Here is an 18,347-nt window from a genome sequence, read left to right on the forward strand (position 1 = left end):
TCTGTGTTGCTATCTTTAGAGTTTCATTAAGGGGAGGTAGAAGAGGAGTGATCAGGAACTCTTCTGAGCACAACTGAGAAAATCAGTCTGGCAGTCAGATCCGTGATAACCCTGGCAAGTCTGAAGACAAGGGTGCTGATGCAAAGTCTCCTGATCCCCTACCTGACAGTCATTGCTTTCTTGCTTCCAGGACTCTAGTTTTGTTATGGATGGTGACACAGCAGCCTGGACAGGAAACTAACAATTTAAAAAATGCAACCACATTTACCATCCTTATTTGAAGCAAGTGGCAGCACTGTCTTGTTTTGGCCAATGTAATGTAAGCTGAAATCAGAGGGTGGGTGTTCTGCGAATGTGCTTTAAAATTAGGAGACAGCCTAAGGCAATACAACTGCTGTAAAAATACTCTATGGAGAAGGGAATGGCAATCCACTCCAGTATTCTTGCTTGGAGAATTCCATGAAAAGGAAGCCTGGTGGGCTGCAGTTTGTGGGGTTACAAAGAGTCGGACACGACTGAGTGGCTAACACATATGCAAAAATACTCTAAGAATATAAGTATGGAAAGCCAGCAGTATCTTGGGTTTCTCATGACCTCATGGAACTGTTTCACCATCTTGCAATGACTACTGCCAATCTTACTGTCAGGTGAGAGAAAAAGAATTCCCACTTTTTTCAAAGATGCTGCATATATGGCTGTTTTGTGTTATATACATCTGAATTCAATCTGCTGCTGATGTAAGCCCCAATTAGAAAGCGTTATAAGGGTGAGAAGGAAATGAGAAGCAATGGGGAGCTGGATTGTAATGGGGCAATGTCAGTAGAAATGGAAAAGAACAGTAACCGGGAGACACTTTGGGAATAAACATCATGAGACTATTACTGATGGGATGTGTGACTGAAGGGAAAGGAAGGCGTCCAGTATGACTTTCAAGTTTAAGTTTAGGTGTTCAGGAGAATGGTAGCATTACTGGTGCCCAAAGATAGCTATAACAATTAGGTTTTAGATGAGTGACTTTGATTCAAGAAAGAAAAGCCTGGGTACTCTAAAAACTGAATTAGTAGTATGAACTCCCAAGCCCTTAGAAAGACTGGTAGAAAGAAAGATTAGGGCGTGGAAAAGGGTCTCCTATCAGATTGCAGGGCTTCTATTTACTCAGTATAAAGACAGGCCGTACTGATTGGTCAATATTTTCAAACATGGGTTTAAACTACATTTGGAAAATATATTATCATTTCCTCTAGGGCTCGGTAGCTAGAAATATACCTTGCTTAGCTAAGGCATGGATCTGTTTTGAGAGTAGAACATGGGCTATGTGACCTCTGGATGTGCTTGATAGTTCTATCATTCTATAATTATCTCAGGCTTCAAATAACTTTCCAGGGAACAGCAAATAATTTTTACTAATAAAACACAATTTGAAACTTGGAGATGAAATACACATTTTCAATAAAATGTTGTAATAAAGTTAGTGACTGGAGACGTCCCCTAGGAATAAAGAGCTAAATGTATTGGTTGGCCACCCGTGCAAAGCAAAGCTAAAGTTTACACTGATTCATCACTTGGAAGATGTGGAAGCTCTATATAAGTTTTAAATATAAACTTGACAGCAGAAGAAAGCACTAAAAGGACATTGTTATTTTACAGTAGAATCTGCAGTTAATACCAATAGGCGCTCTGAAGTCTAAATTCTATATCAACTTCACTGAGAAATTGCTGCGTGATTCTAGTTCCTGCATTTAGGTCCCTTCTGAATCCTGTTTATTGGTACAGTGGATGGAAATTCATGTCTGTCTTCTTTATAATTTTGCCAACAATAAGAGAACTACTACTAGAAAAAGAAAGGGAGGTATAGCAAGCTTTATGTTAAATAAAGATTATCCTATGTTCCTACACATTCAGTAGAAAAATTATGTGGGCAATTTTACTTTAAGGAGCTTTCTACATGTGGTAGAAAGCAATTATTAACAAAAATGATTTGTGGTACAGTTGTTTTCTTAAAAATTTTATGTCCTACAGAAGCATAGTGCTTCTGATCTGAAATGTAGGTTTATGCAAACGATAAAGTGCAGTGATTCCCAAAGTGTCTGCAGATAATAGTTGTTCCATGGTCACATAATATTGGGACATTCTTTTTAAACAAAATTACTAAGTTTTTTGGTTGCAGTTCTTGTCAGAGCCTTTATGAAGCTCTGTGACTCACCAGAAAGGAATAGAAGAAGCAACATTTTCAAGAATATTACCTCTTCGAATTATTTTTGTGTGATCCCAAAGTTTTTGCCACAGTGCATGGGTTCATCTTAAGACTCCTGATCCAATCGGTCTAACTGAATTTCTTTCCTAGGAAGTTTCACATTGGAGGTCAAGAAATTTACTCTCTCGTCCCCTCTCTCCCTCTCCTTCTGAGGCTAGATATACAGTATGTAAGCTATATGTGACCATATTGTTCAGTCTGGCTCAGTCAGATGGGCACGGAGATGCTTCTGGAAGTAACATCGCGATGGCTGCCCAAGGAGAACCCCAAGTTCAGTTCAAACTTGTTTTGGTTGGTGATGGTGGTCCTGGAAAAACTACATTCGTGAAGTGTCATCTGACTGGTGAATTTGAGAAGAAGTATGTAGCTACCTTGGGTGTTGAGGTCCATCCTCTTGTGTTCCATACCAACAGAGGACCTATTAAGTTCAATGTATGGGATACAGCTGGTCAGGAGAAATTTGGTGGGCTGAGAGATGGCTATTATATACAAGCTCAGTGTGCCATTATAATGTTTGACGTAACATCAAGAGTTACTTACAAGAATGTGCCTAACTGGCATAGAGATCTGGTACGAGCATGGGAGGACATCCCAACTGTGTTGTGTGGCAACAAAGTGGATATTAAGGACAAAAAGGTTAAGGCAAAGTCAATTGTCTTCCACCGAAAGAAGAATCTTCAGTACTATGACATTTCTGCCAAAAGTAACTACAGCTTTGAAAAGCCCTTCCTCTGACTTGCTAGAAAACTGATTGGAGACCCTAACTTGGAGTTTGTCGCCGTGTCTCCTCTTGCCCCGCCAGAGGTGGTCATGGACCCCGCCTTGGCAGCACGGTATGAGCACGATTTAGAGGTTGCTCAGACAACTGCTCTCCCGGATGAAGGTGATGACCTGTGAGAAAGTGAAGCTGGGGCCCAGCGTCAGAAGTCGAGTTTTATAGGCAACTGTCCTGTGACGTCAGTGCTGCCGCGTGTTTGCCACTTTATTACATAGCTAAGCAGAACATGTGCTTAATCTTTGGATGCTGAAGGAGATGGATGGGCTTTGGAGTGAATGGGTCAGTTAAAAAAAAAAATACCTTCATTTTTTGGACCTGCATATTTAGGTGTTTTGGAACACAGTTGTTTCCTCCTTGAGTTTCAAATATAAGACTGCTATAGTCACATGACAATATTGAGAGGTGGAATCTTGTTTGTTACTGTCATTCCCATTCCATTTTGTTTAGAATCAGAATAAAGTTGTTTTTCAAATATCTAAAAAAAAAAAAATGTTCAGTCTGTGTAAATTAAAGAAACAACGGAAGTCTGTCTAGACACAGAAAAGAACAAAACACTTTTGATATGTATTTTGAATAATAGTTTAAAAATATTAGCTTGTAATTAAGTTTTTTTAATGTTAGAAAATGAAATTACTAAGTCTTTATTTGCAATAATACATAAAAGTTATCCATGCTTGCTTAACTATTTACATTATATTTAGCTTACTAAATATTTAAGAGAAAATTACAAAATAAAAATAACAGACTTAAGTGTCTATCACTTAAAATGAATAAGTTTTAGCGCTCATGTTTGCTTGAAACCCTACCTCTGACCCAGTCTCTTCAAACTCTTCACAAAGACTCTCATGTTATGAGGTTGATGTGTATCCAAACCATATTATCATATGCTTTGATGGTATAGGAATTCTATTCAAAATATATACATTTAACAAATTGTATTTAACTGATACAGTTTATAACACTATGCAATTTTGTCTTTTTACACTTGACTTATGGTCGCATTATGTGTTTGCAATGCTTTTCCTATTTTATTTTTATTGAGCAATATTTAGCATTATTTTATAAACATCTTTTACTTGAGAGGCATTTTGCCATATTGCTGCATGGTTTTATTATTTATCCTTTATAATGCCTCGATAATGTCCCACTGAGCTGACATATGATCAGTTATCAGTTCAGTCACTTAGTCGTGTCCGACTCTTTGCGACCTCATGGACCGCAGCACGCCAGGCCTCCTTGTCCGTCACCAACACCCGGAGCTTGCTCAAACTAAATCCATCAAGTCAGTGATGCCATCTAACCATCTCATCCTTTCTCATCCCCTTCTCTTCCTGCCTTCACTTTTCCCCAGCATCAGGTGTCACGGTCTTCGTAGACCAGGACTTGGGGACTAGAGTCGATGAGAAGAAGGATGCAGGGGACCTAAGTCTTGAGTGAAACAAGGGTACTTTATTTGCAGAAATGCATGCTAATATATCTTCAATAAAATGATTATTCAGCCATTAAGAAGAACGAAATTTCAGCAGTTGCAACAAAATGGATAGTCCTTTAAGTACAAGGTCACTGAAGAGAGTCACTGAAGGGAATCCAAGCAGGTGTCCTTTTCCATGATCTCAGTCCTGAGAACTGCATGCAGCTCTGCTCGTTCCTGTTTTCTAGGAACTGATAAGGAACAGAGAGTCCTTGAGAAACGGCACACAAAGGAAGAAAACATATTGGACCCCTTAAAGTTGAACGACCCCTGACAATCAGGGTCTTTTCAATGAGTCACCTCTTCACATCAGGTGGCCAAGGATTGGAGCTTCAGCTTCAGCATCAGTCCTTCCAATAAATATTCAGGACTGTTTTCCTTTAGGATTGACTGGTTGGATCTCCTTGAAGTCCAAGGGACACTCAAGAGTCTTCTCCAACACCACAGTTCAAAAGCATCAATTCTTTGGCGCTCAGCTTTCTTCACAGTCCAACTCTCACATCCATACATGATTACTGGAAAAACCATAGCTTTGATTAGATGGACCTTTATTGGCAAAGTAATGTCTCTGCTCTTTAATATGCTGTCTAGGTTGGTCATAACTTTCTTTCCAAGGACCAAGTGTCTTTAAATTTCATAGCTGCAGTCACCATCTGCAGTGATTTTGGAGCCCCCCAAAATAAACTCTCTCACTGTTTCCATTGTTTCCACATCTATTTCCCATGAAGTGATGGGGCTGGATGCCATGATGTTAGTTTTCTGAACGTTGAGCTTTAAGCCAACTTTTTCACTCTCCTCTTTCACTTTCATCAAGAGGCTTTTTAGTTCCTCTTCATTTTCTGCCATAAGGGTGGTGTCATCTGCATATCTGAAGTTATTGATATTTCTCCCAGCAATCTTGATTGTAGCTTGTGCATCATCCAGCCTGGCTAAGCAGGGTGACAATATACAGCCTTGACAGACTCCTTTCCCTATTTGGAACCAGTCTGTTGTTCCCTGTCTGGTTCTAACTGTTGCTTCTTGATCTTCATACAGATTTATCAGGAGGCAGGTAAGGTGGTCCAGTATATCCATCTCTTTAAAAATTTTCCACAGTTTTTTGTGATCTGCACTGTCAAAGGCTTTAACATAGTCAATAAAGCAGAAGTAGATGTTTTTCTGGAACTCGCTTGCATTTTCAATGATCTGATGGATGTTGGCAATTTGATCTCTGGTTCCTCTGCCTTTTCTAAATCCATCTTGAACATCTTGAAGTTCTTGGTTCATGTACTGTTGAAGGCTGGCCTGGAGAATTTTGAGCATTACTTTGCTAGTGTGTGAGATGAGTACAATTTTGTGGTAGTTTGAGCATTCTTTGGCATTGCCTTTCTTCAGGATTGGAATGAAAACTGACCTTTTCCAGTCCTGTGGCCACTGCTGAGTTTTCCAAATTTGCATATTGAGTGCAGCGCTATAACAGCATCATCTTTTAGAATTTGAAATAGCTCATCTGGAATTCCATCACTTCCACTAGCTTTATTCATAATGATGCTTCCTAAGGCCCACTTGAATTCACATTCTAGGGTGTCTGGCTCTAGTCCAGTGATAACACCATCTTGGTTATCTGCATCATGAAGATCTTTTTTGTACAGTTCTTCTGTGTATTCTTGCCAACTCTTCTTAATATCTTTTGCTTAGTTTGTATTATTCTTCTCCTGTAGTTTATATAATTACTGTATTTGTTTTGGACACTAAAAATAAGCAAGTGAAGTAAATATATGATAAAATTTAGGATATTTGTATCTGAAATTAAGAGAAAGCCTCATTAGTTATGACTTAAGCTATATTATATTGATATTTGCTGTTTACATAATAGACCAGTAGGTTACTTTGGACCTGAGTCAGGTTTTTTTTTTTTTTGTGATTGTTTTCCTCATGATCACAAGATGAGTGCTGCTGCTTCAAATATCATATCATTACAGGACAGCCTCCAAACTGGATAGAATAGAGTGGGAGCAAAAATGAGCCTTTCATCATGGTTCTCTCTTTTCAAGAGAAAAGTCCTTCTCAGAAGCTTTTAACAGAGTTTACTTGAGGTTTTAATGTCCAAAATCACGTGATATGTCCAAATAAGTCTCAGCTCTATAAAGAACAACAGGATTGTCATGATTGGCATGGACAAACTTTTTTTCTAGGGCTGGGTGCATTGCTCTCCAAACCACCATGAATTTTGTCTGGCAAAGAAGGCGTAGAGATGGTGGTGCATTAGTTAGGGTTTTCTAGGAACAGAATGAATGTAAGATTATCTGTCTATGTATCTGCCTATTATCTATGATTTACTGTAAGAAATTGGCTGACATAATTTTAGAGATGAACAAGTCCCAAGATGTGCAGGGTGGGTCACCAAGGTGGATCCCCAGGAGAGCTGACACTTAGTTCTGAGCCCTAAGGCCTGAAAATCAGGAAGCCCAGTGGTGTTGTACCAGTCTTGAGACCAGGAAGAGGTGATTTTCCAGTTCAGGTCCAAAAGCAGGAAAAAGGCCAGTGTTCCAGTTTAAAGCCTATTAAACAGGGAATTTCTTCATACCCCGGAGAGAATAAGTCCTTTTATTTTATTCAGGCCTTCAACTGATTGGACAAAGCCCACCCACATTCCAGAAGGCAATAAAAAGACTTAGTCTATTGATTTAAATCTTAATCTCATCCAAGAACACTGTCACAGAAATAGCCAGATTAATATTTGACCAAATATCTGTACATTCTATGGTCCAGTCAAGGTGGTACATGAAATTAAGTATTACAAGTGGCTAGGCAGGTGCCAGAAGTGTCCCCTTCAGAGGTAGGGTGCATCATTGTGTAGCTTTTTGGTGTTTTTAATAGTAATATTTTCCAAAGAATGTATCATTGAGTTCAACTGATGGGAATCATTTCTAACACTTTTGATATGTATTTCCCAAATGTTTCTTTTAAAAACTTAAAATGTGCATAGTTTGTAGTAATGTTTAGAACATGATTCTTGCATTATCCCCAGCATTCAGTTCACTTCAGTTGCTTAGTTGTGTCTGACTCTTTGCGACCCCATGAATCGCAGCATGCCAAGCCTCCCTGTCCATCACCAACTCCCAGAGTTCACTCAGACTCACATCCATCGAGTCAGTGATGCCATCCAGCCATCTCATCCTCTGTCGTCCCCTTCTCCTCTTGCCCCCAATCCCTCCCAGCATCAGAGTCTTTTCCAATGAGTCAACTCTTCGCATGAGGTGGCCAAAGTACTGGAGTTTCAGCTTTAGCATCATTCCTTCCAAAGAAATCCCAGGGCCGATCTCCTTCAGAATGGACTGGTTGGATCTCCTTTCAGTCCAAGGAGTCTTGCAAGTCTCAAGAGTCTTCTCCAACACCACAGTTCAAAAGCATCAATTCTTCAGTGCTCAGCCTTCTTCACAGTCCAACTCTCACATCCATACATGACCACTGGAAAAACCATAGCCTTGACTAGACGGACCTTTGTTGACAAAGTAATGTCTCTGCGTTTGAATATGCTATCTAGGTTGGTCATAACTTTCCTTCCGAGGAGTAAGCGTCTTTTAATTTCATGGCTGCAGTCACCATCTGCAATGATTTTGGAGCCCCCAAAAATAAAGTCTGACACTGTTTCTACTGTTTCCCCATCTATTTCCCATGAAGTGATGGGACCGGATGCCATGATCTTAATTTTCTGAATGTTGAGCTTTAAGCCAACTTTTTCACTCTCCACTTTCACTTTCATCAAGAGGCTTTTGAGTTCCTCTTCACTTTCTGCCATAAGGGTGGTGTCATCTGCATATCTGAGGTTATTGATATTTCTCCCGGTAATCTTGATTCCAGCTTGTGTTTCTTCCAGCCCAACACTCTGCACATAAGTTAAATAAGCAGGGTGACAATATACAGCCTTGACGTACTCCTTTTCCTCTTTGGAACCAGTCTGTTGTTCCATATCCAGTTCTAACTGTTGCTTTCTGACCTGCATACAAATTTATCAAGAGGCAGGTCAGGTGGTCTGGTATTTCCATCTCTTTCAGAATCCCCAGCATTAGATTTCTTTAAAAACTGGTGATTTATTAGATAGAAATGTTATTTATTATGACTTTTTCTATTTTTTTGGACAAATGGGATACATTATTTTCATATATGATATCTCATATTTTATTTTCATAGGTATTTCTCTAATGAAATCTTAGCAACTTAAATAACTTTTTGGTCTTTATACATTGTATATCAGTATATAATATATAAAAATACATTTTTCTCTATTCTTTTGCTATCCCTTTTCCTATTTGTGACATTTCCACCAATCTGTTACTTTCCTTTTTATTTAAATGCTGCTGCATTTTTTTTATTACACAGATGTTTTAATGGTCTTAATCTTACCCATTTTATCTTTTCTAATTTATTCTTTTATTTTAGTTATCTTAGTTGTGATAAATACTATTCCTTCTTTCCTGTGATTTAATTTTAATCTGTTTAGAATTTGATGTGGACTAAAGAAAGAAGGTGATGTCGCTCAGCCGTGTCAGACTCTTTGTGACCCTGTGGATTGTAGCCTACCAGGCTCCTCTGTCCATGGGATTCTCCAGGCAAGAATACTGGAGTGGGTTGCCATTTTAAAACAGTTTCCTTAATGTCATTTGTTAAAGAAATAACACTCATTGTTTTTACATTTTGTGATTTACAAATGTTATGGGTATGAATACACATGAATTTGGTGTGGAGGGGCCACAACTCAGTCAATAATATCCCAGTGTAACTGTATTTGTAGATAGGGGCTTTAGGGAGGTAACATTAGATGAGTTTATCAGGGTGGAGCCTGAATTAGATATGACTGGTATCCTTACTAGAAGAGGAAGAAACACAATAGATCTCTCTTTCCTTGTGCTCACAGAGAATAGGGCATGTGGGGACACATAGAAGGTGACCATGTACAAGTCAGCGAGAGGTCTCACTACAAGCCATCACTGATGACACTTTGATCTTGGATTTCTAGCCTGCAAAATTGTGAGAAAATGTATTTCTGTTCATTAAGCCACCTAGTCTGTGGTATTCTGTTATGACAACCTGGGTAGACTAATACAGTAACATTCTTAGACTTACTGGGATCTTTTCTTGAGAAAAGATCTATAGTGGCTTCTATTAATATATTCTATTAGTAGAGGTCTGCATATTGAAAAGTAGAGACATGACTTTGCCAACAAAGGTCCTAGTCAAAGCTATGGTTTTTCCAGTAGTTGTGTATGGATGTGAGAGTTGGACTATAAAGAAACCTGAGCGCTGAAGAATTGATGCTTTTGAACAGTGGTGTTGGAGAAGACTCTTGAGAATCCCTTGGACTTCAAGGAGATTGGTTGGAACCAGTCCATCCTAAAAGAAATCAGTCCTGGATATTCATTGGAAGGACTGATGCTGAAGCTAAAGCTCCAATCCTTTGGCCACCTGATGTGAAAAACTGACTCCTTTGAAAAGACCCTGATGCTGGGAAAGATTGAAGGTGGGAGGAGAAGGGGACGAGAGAGGATGAGTTGGTTGGACGCCATTACCGACTCAATGGACATGAGTTTGAGTAAACTCTGGGAGTTGGTGATGGACAGGGAGGCCTGGTGTGCGGCGGTTTACAGGGTCGCAAAGAGTCGGACATGACTGAGTGACTGAACTGAACTGAACTGAACTGATGTATGGATGTGAGAGTTGGACTGTAAAGAAAACTGAGCACTGAAGAATTGATGCTTTGGAACTGTGGTGTTGGAGAAGGCTCTTGAGAGTCCCATGGACTGCAAGGAGATCCAACCAGTCCATTCTGAAGATCAGTCCTGAGTGTTCATTAGAAGGACTGATGCTAAAGCTGAAACCCCAATCCTTTGGCTACCTGATGCGAAGAACTGACTCATTGGAAAAAACCCTGATGCTGGGAAAGATTGAAAGCTGGAGGAAATGGGGACAATAGAGGATGAGATGGTTAGATGGCATCACTGGCTCAGTGGACATGAGTTTGAGTAAACTCCAGGAGTTGGTGATAGACAGGGAGGCCTGGCATGCTGCAGTTCATGGGATTCCAAAGAGTTGGGCACCACTGAGTGACTGAACTGAACTAAGAGGTCTCAACTTATATATATGTAAACATATAGTGCCATCTCAACAAAATTTGGTTATTGTTTCTATTTTATATTTTGAATGTAGTCTGCTCTTTTTTTTACCTAATATTTTATGCAGATTGTAAAATTATACTTTAAAATATGGTGTATCAGTTTTTCTGAGTTTCTCTGTGGTATCTAACACAAAACATCATGGAGCAGAGTTTATAAACCAGCATTTCCTGGTTCATCTAAATGTAAGGGATCCGTAGAGTTTAGCACGTCTTCCTTGTGTTAGGAGCTAGAAAATTTGACTGACGGCAGATAAGGAGGAAAGGCCTAGTCTCTTTGCCTAGTCTCTGAGGCAAATCTGACTAAGCTAAAATGGAGGAGTTGACATTTATAATTGTTATCATTCTAAGTAAAGCCAAGAACTGAATATAACTTTTTAGCATTTTGATTCTACAAAATGTCTAAATATTTTCTTAAGGTGATTTCTAACTACAAATGCACTATTTTGGTTAAATATTTTAAACACCTTTTAAAAATGCAAATGAATTTTTAAATAATTTGTTTAGCATTTACCTGAGCTCCTATTAATGCAAGGTTCTCTGGGAGATAAAATGTAAATTAGATATTGCCCTGAATGAGGCAGCGAGAGTAGTATAATGAATGAGAACATCATGTTATAAAGGTTGTGTTGCCATTGTTTATAGGATGGACTCTCTTGTCTGAATTGACTGCACAGTTTGGCTCAGCTGCAGACTGATTTTATGTTTTCTTCAATAGCTTTGAGTAAGCAATTGATATGTTGGCATTGCATGAATGTGACCTCAAATAAACAGTTTCTTGCTCCAGAGAAGTTGAGTTTAGGCTGTTCATTACCATTTGGGAAGAAAGAATTTCCAAGAGAGAATAGAAATGATTCAATATTTATGAGTTTTATTTGGCTTTAAATTAGCAACTATGATGATGATTATGATAATAGTAACAACAGCAACAATAAAAGCTTAGGAACAGTTGAGAAATTTGCCTCAGCTCTTGAATGCTTCTTAGTGTTGCCTCAGCTGTGTAGGGTCCAAATGGCTCTGTTGATGATGGTATGTTGGATGGGCATTATCCATGCTCTTCTGAGAACATTTCTGGAAAGGTGTTATTGTCTCATCATTAATATTAATCTCACTACTCTTTTATCTTCCTCTTTTACCACATGAAGGACTCCTGCATGCTGTTTTTTGTTCAGACAAGATTCAGCATTCCCATTTTCAAATCTGATATTTGCATCATCTAGATGCCTCTTGAGGAGTACATCATGAAAAACACTGGGCTGGAAGAAGCACAAGCTGGAATCAAGATTGCCAGGAGAAATATCAATAACCTCAGATATGTAGATGACAACACCCTTATGGCAGGAGAAATATCAATAACCTCAGATATGCAGATGAAACCACCCTTATGGCAGAAAATGAAGAGGAACTAAAGAGCCTCTTGAGGAAAGTGAAAGAGGAGAGTGAAAAAGTTGGCTTAAAGCTCAACATTCAGAAAACGAAGATCATGGCATCCGGTCCCATCACTTCATGGCAAATAGATGGGGAAACAGTGGAAACAGTGGCAGACTTCATTATTTTGGGCTCCAAAATCACTGCAGATGGTGACTGCAGTCATGAAATAAAAAGACTCTTACTCCTTGGAAGAAAAGTTATGACCAACCTAGATAGCATATTCAAAAGCAGAGACATTACTTTGCCAACAAATGTCCATCTAATCAAGGCTATGGTTCTTCCAGTAGTCATGTATGGATGTGAGAGTTGGACTATAAAGAAAGCTGAGGGCCAAAGAATTGATGCTTTTGAACTGTGGTGTTGGAGAAGACTCTTGAGAGTCCCTTGGACTGCAAGGAGTTCCAACCAGTCTATCCTAAAGGAAATCAGTCCTGAATATTCATTGGAAGGACTGATGTTGCAGCTGAAACTCCAATCCTTTGGCCACCTGTTGCAAAGAGCTGACTCCTTTGAAAAGACTCTGATGCTGGGAAAGACTGAAGGTGAGAAGAGAAGGGGACAACAGAGGATGAGATGGCTGGATGGTATCACCAACTCAAGGGACATGATTTTGGGTAAATTCTGGGAGTCGGTGATGGACAGGGAGGCCTGGCGTGCTGCAGTCCACGGAGTCGCAAAGAGTTGGACATGACTCAGCAACTGAACTGAGATGCCTCTAGGTCCACTTGGCCCCCTTTCAGTAAGGCTCAACAAGCATGGCTTAATTTTTTCTGGACTCTAGGGTAGTGTACAGCTGGAGAGATAGCAAGTCAAGGTGCAGGAAATTAATAGGACAGAATAGAATTTTTTAGTTTTTGTTGGTCAGAACTTAACTAAATTTAGTACTGATCCCTCAAGAAAGAAAGAAAAAGCCCTAATTCAACACCCAATTACTTTTAAAAAACGATCTAAAGACATTGCAGGAAATTAGACCAGCCAGTTTGACACCAGTTAAATCTCAGAAGCATTTTTAAAAGATCAAATGCTGGAACATTTAAAAAGCACAGCTTGATAACAGTCAATTAAAGTAGCCTCAGGATGTGGCCAGGAGATTTTAGTAATTTGTGTGTGTACAGCATGGATGGAAATTCTAAAAGGCATTGCCATAAGAATCAAGAAATACATAGTAAAAATCATAAAGTAGGATACGGCTATTTGACAAAGCTCTATTTTTTTTTCCTTTTTTACTTATTAAGTGAAGCAGGGAATCCTGGGGACCAAAAAAGCCTAACAAATTGAATTAGTAGTTGAGTAAACTTGGGTACAAGTCAAATCCAATTTCAGATTTTTAGCAACTTAGTTTTGTGTTCAAACTGCTATTATTCAGTAATTATAAAATTTGGGAGCAAAAGGACCTGGTTATGATGAAATCATCTAGGAAAGTGCCTTAACAAAGTGTGGTCCATGGGCTGATGCTGTTCTATATGCTGTTATCTTCAGCAAGGTAGGTGCAAAAATTAAGAATAAGTATTTATTTAGACGCTTTTATAGCATTGCGATCAGGTACTTTCCAAAAAACATGGACTTGAAATTTGTATATCTTTTCTTTTTGAAAATGTCAAACTTAGCAATTAATTTTACTCTATTTAAAAATATATATATAGGTCTCTGGTTTGTTGAAATGAAGAACTAGTGTCTGTCCCCACCATGCCCCCCCACCCAATAGTTTGAGAAGCAGTGATCAAGATATTTTTTTTTTTAAGAAATGACATTTAAAATATGATGTCTACCATGTTATTAAAAAATGCCAGCCTATTTCCCTGTTAGTGAAAAAATCCAAGTATAATTGCCTCAAATATATTTGTAAAATGATTTTCAAAAATAGACATTTGAGGAAACTCATTAAGTTGAGAGTTTACAGAATTTTAAAAATGTCTTTTGTCATGAGCCGTAGGTGTAGCTAAGGGTACAGTATGAGTTGAAAGGTGAATTGGACCATGTTCCAATTCTTCAGGCCTTCCCTATATTAGAAATATACATATCCTTTGTTGTGTGATTTTGTATTTCCTGTGATTATATGTCAAGTATGCTACCCTGTCCAATTGATATTGGGTTTCACTAAGTGACTTGCATTGATACATGATACATCACTTCAGTCGTGCCCGACTCTGTGCAACCCCATAGACGGCAGCCCACCAGCTCCTCTGTCCCTGGGATTCTCCAGGCAAGAACACTGGAGTGGGTTGCCATTTCCTTCTCCAATGCATGCATGCATGATGAGTCACTTCAGTCGTGTCCGACTCTGTGCGAACCCATGGACAGCAGCCCACCAGGCTCCTCTGTCCACAGGATTCTCCAGGCAAGAACACTGGAGTGAGGTCCCATTTAGAATATGGGCAGAAGTGATAGTGTACCTGGTTCTGTGAAAAATCCTTAAAAGGCATTGTATGTTTCCTCCGGCTGTCTCTGGTTCATGTTATCATCTTGATAAGGGCATGCCCCATCTGTCTTTGGCTCCTGCAGTATAAATCTAGGAATGAGACACTCAGAGCAAAGCTAAACCTAACCCAGTACAACCACATTGCAGCCTGAGATAGTCTTCCCTGCCAACCTACAGACCTATAAACCAGAAAAATAACTGTTTTTTGTTGTAGGCCATCTAGTTTTGGACTGGTTTGTTACAAAGCATTATTATAGAAATAGCTGGCCAGCACAGTTGGATTATGATACATTCCGGAGCCAACAAGTGCTTTTCAGTTTACCTTTACAACCTGGAAATCTCCTCTGCATGTCATTCTCACATGTTTAACTACTTAGATCTTTAATAGGCAGCTCGGATGTGATATACTCAAACCTGAGCTTGTGATTCTCCTACCCCAATCCCAGCCTACTTTACTTCTTGGTAAAAGGCAGCTCTCTTCTATCTTCCAAGGTCCTTGGGGTCATTCTTAATTCTCACTTTTTTTTTTTTTTTCATATTCCACCTCTAGTTGGATGTGAAATACATTGAAACACATCCCAAATGTGATCGTTTCTCACCCCCTCCATCCGGACTTTCCTATGAAGCACATGCCTTAACTGCTCTTTTTTGTTCAACTCTCAGTTTTGAGATATGTTTTCCACACACCAGATGGGGTTATCCTTAAGAATATATGTCATATTGTTTCATTCTTCTTTTCTGAGTCCTCTCTTCCCATCTCACTCAGAATTTCTTTCAAAGTCACTGTTGTGACCTTACTGGCCCTGCATATTGTGGCCCGGAATGTTTCTCCGATTTTCCCCTCTCTCACTCATCTCCTTTCACTCTGCTTTAGACCCCTGACCTCTTGCTTCAGGGAAGTACACTAAGTTGGCTTCTGCTGCAGAATCTCTTCTTGGAATGCCTCTTCCTGGATATCTAAAGTTTTGCTTTCTTGTTCCTTTTAGGAATCTGCTCACATGTCATTCCTTCCCTGATCCCATCTGGAATAAAGACCACTCTGGCATGTTATTTATTTATGATTTATTGTCTATCTCTGCTCACTGAAATGGAAGTTTCCTGAAAAGCAGAGAGTGTCATATACATGGCTAGATCTCCAGCATTAAGAACAGCCCTTGGCACATAGAAAGTGCTCAGTAAATATCTGCTGGTGGAAACCTTAATTCAACATCTTTAGAAGGACTATGATTCTGTTAAGTTTTGAGTTTATTAAGTATGGGTCAGGTATTCATGTGCTGACTGATGTTGCATGCTAAGTCACTTCAGTTGTGTCTGACTCTTTGTGACCCTATGGACTGTAGTCCACCAGGCTCCTCTGTCCAAGGATTCTCCAGGCAAGAATACTGGAGGGGGTTGCCATGCCCTCCTCGAGGGGATCTTCCTGACCCAGGGATCAAACCTGCTTTTCTTATGTCTCCCACGTTGCCAGGCGAGTTCTTTACCACTAGTGCCTCCACTAAGACTGACATTAGTGAAAAGTAAAAAAGACTCAACTTCCTGTTCTTAATGGGAAATTGATCCTGTTCTTAATGGGAAATTGGTGTTGGCTGAATAGACTGGACGATCTTTTGGTCCTGGATTTCAAAGACTAAAAGCACTTGGTTAACATTAGTATGAGGGGCATTTTAATTTTAACATTAAAGACATGAAAGTAAGTTACATTCAGGGTTTCTGATTTGGATGGGATAGTCTATAAGAATTTTTCTGAAACCAGTCCATTTTTGAGCAAGGTCATTTATAGACATTGCTCATAGATAGAAGGTAAGAAAATATTCTAGAAATAATTCAGGGAATTCAAGAAGCGTTTTTACTTTAGGGGGAAAAATAACACTCCCTCCAAGAACACTTCGGGAGACTATGGGAAGACAAGGTTGGCCAGGTAGGAGGTGGTGACTGTCACTCTCAGATCTTGCCCACGCCGGCAGTTTTCTGGCATTTCAGCAGCACACGGTTTTGGTGAGGATTCTGTATGTTATTTCAGCAGCGAAATCTCTGCCAAGATCATGAAGGGAGTGCAAGCTCCAGGAAATCTTGTAAAAGAAGCAAAAATGTTGTCATATGCTTGGATGTCAGGCAAGCTGAGGCAAAACTGCAGCATACCTAGACCCAAGTCCTACCATGTAGGGTAATTCTGGGTCTTCCATCTCAAGTTCCTGCTCAGAGGTGACAGAATTTCTAGTGTGACTTCAAAATAGACTTCTCTATAATAGGCTGCTAATCTCCACATGTAGGTTCACACAGCAATCCTTTAATTATTTCTATAGTGACGAGTGTTGCATGTGCACAGATATACATTATAAAAAGGTGAAAATGAAGGGAAGAATGATACCATGTCTTTGGGGGGAAAATTCTTAATTTTATTCTAACTTATTTTGTCTTAACTGAACACAAAAGATATTTAATTTTCTCTGGTGAAGAAAGGGGATGTAAGTAATACTTCTTAAATAACTGTGCCAGGCACAATGCTAGGAGCTTCACATATGTTTCCTTGCTACAATATATAATTTGTATCTTGTGTGTAACCTCTTTGATTCTGGAGTGGGATATTCTCACTAGTTCTTAGGCTGAAGCTGAGACAAAAGCTATTTTCCCCAGACAGGCTACCTGAGACACAGAAGTGTTAAGTGTTTTGCTTAAGATCACACAGCAGGTCTGGAGTAGGGCAGGGAAAACTATTTTACTCTCATTCAAAGTAAATATTTTCATGGAAGTGTCAGCTGTTTTTCTAAGTTTTTTGGACAATTTATACTCTGATACTTAAGCAATATTACAATGTTGGTTGTTCTGTGTGATGAATACTCAGTGAAGCAGTTCTTCCCTCACCTCAGATAAGAAACTTTAAATTATTCAATAGCTTCACCTTAGTTCTTTTCTTGAAGGACTCTTGGACACAAAGCCTAGTGCATTTTCTGGCCTTTGTCGAATTAGAATAGTGACATAAAGTGTTGCTAGAACTGTGTTGTCCTTTCCTAAACTCCCCCACATCCCACCTGGTGCTCCATAGCAGAGCAGTGGACCTTTGGCCTGGCTGCTTGTGGCTTCTGCATCAAGAAAAGCCTGTAAGAGATGCCTGCGGTTGTTGTTGATTGTCTTCAGGTTGATCAGCAGCAACAACCATCATAAATGCACAGGGTGGTGGCAAGGGTTTGGTCGCTAAGCTGTGTCCAACTCTTGCAAACCTCTGAACTGTAGCCCATTGGGCTCCTCTGTCCATGGGATTTCCCAGGCAAGAATACTGGAGTGGGTTGCCATTTCCTTCTCCAAGAGATATCACCAACCCAGGGATCGAATCTGTATCTCCTGCATTGCAGGCAGATTCTTTACCACTCTCTGAGCAACTAATTAAGCTACCAGACAACTGCCAGAGGGTTCCTGGTGGGGTTGGGCAGAATGTACAGCATTTGTTTACAGGAAGGATAAAAGACAAGGTTCTTCTTGTGGGATATTTGAAAAATGGACCATATATTTTTCTCCAATGGAAATGCCACTTCTCTGGGTTTTTTCCCTTTCATCTGCTTCACCTATATATGATCTTCATGCAGCCTTTTCATAAGTACTGTGTAATATTTGAAAATGAATTGAATCCTGAAAGTTTTTTTCTTTCTCCCCCCCCTGCTTTGGTAACTGCACAAATGCATTAAGCATTTCTTTATTCCCTAGGGGTTGAGTGATTTATTATCCTGACCCTGCTGGTCAGATAAGCAAAAACCTAACTCAGAATGAACAACTGTCTCTGTTTCTTTGAGTGATAGGCAGAGAATTTTAAATAATGGTTGGTGTTTTTGAAAAATGGAAAAAAAGCAA

The 18,347-nt window shown here is 39.4% G+C and overlaps 1 long non-coding RNA gene and 1 pseudogene across 1 annotated transcript in view; both read left to right on the forward strand.

Annotated features, from left to right (window-relative positions):
* The window catches only part of LOC112583906, a 264,902-nt gene that overhangs the window by 202,381 nt on the left and 44,174 nt on the right, over positions 1–18,347 (forward strand). The gene's annotated exons all lie outside the window — the stretch shown is intronic.
* Positions 2,456–3,195, forward strand: LOC102411354 (annotated as a pseudogene).

Source organism: Bubalus bubalis, chromosome 3 (assembly GCF_019923935.1).
Source record: "Bubalus bubalis isolate 160015118507 breed Murrah chromosome 3, NDDB_SH_1, whole genome shotgun sequence".
Classification (NCBI taxonomy): Eukaryota; Metazoa; Chordata; class Mammalia; order Artiodactyla; family Bovidae; genus Bubalus; species Bubalus bubalis.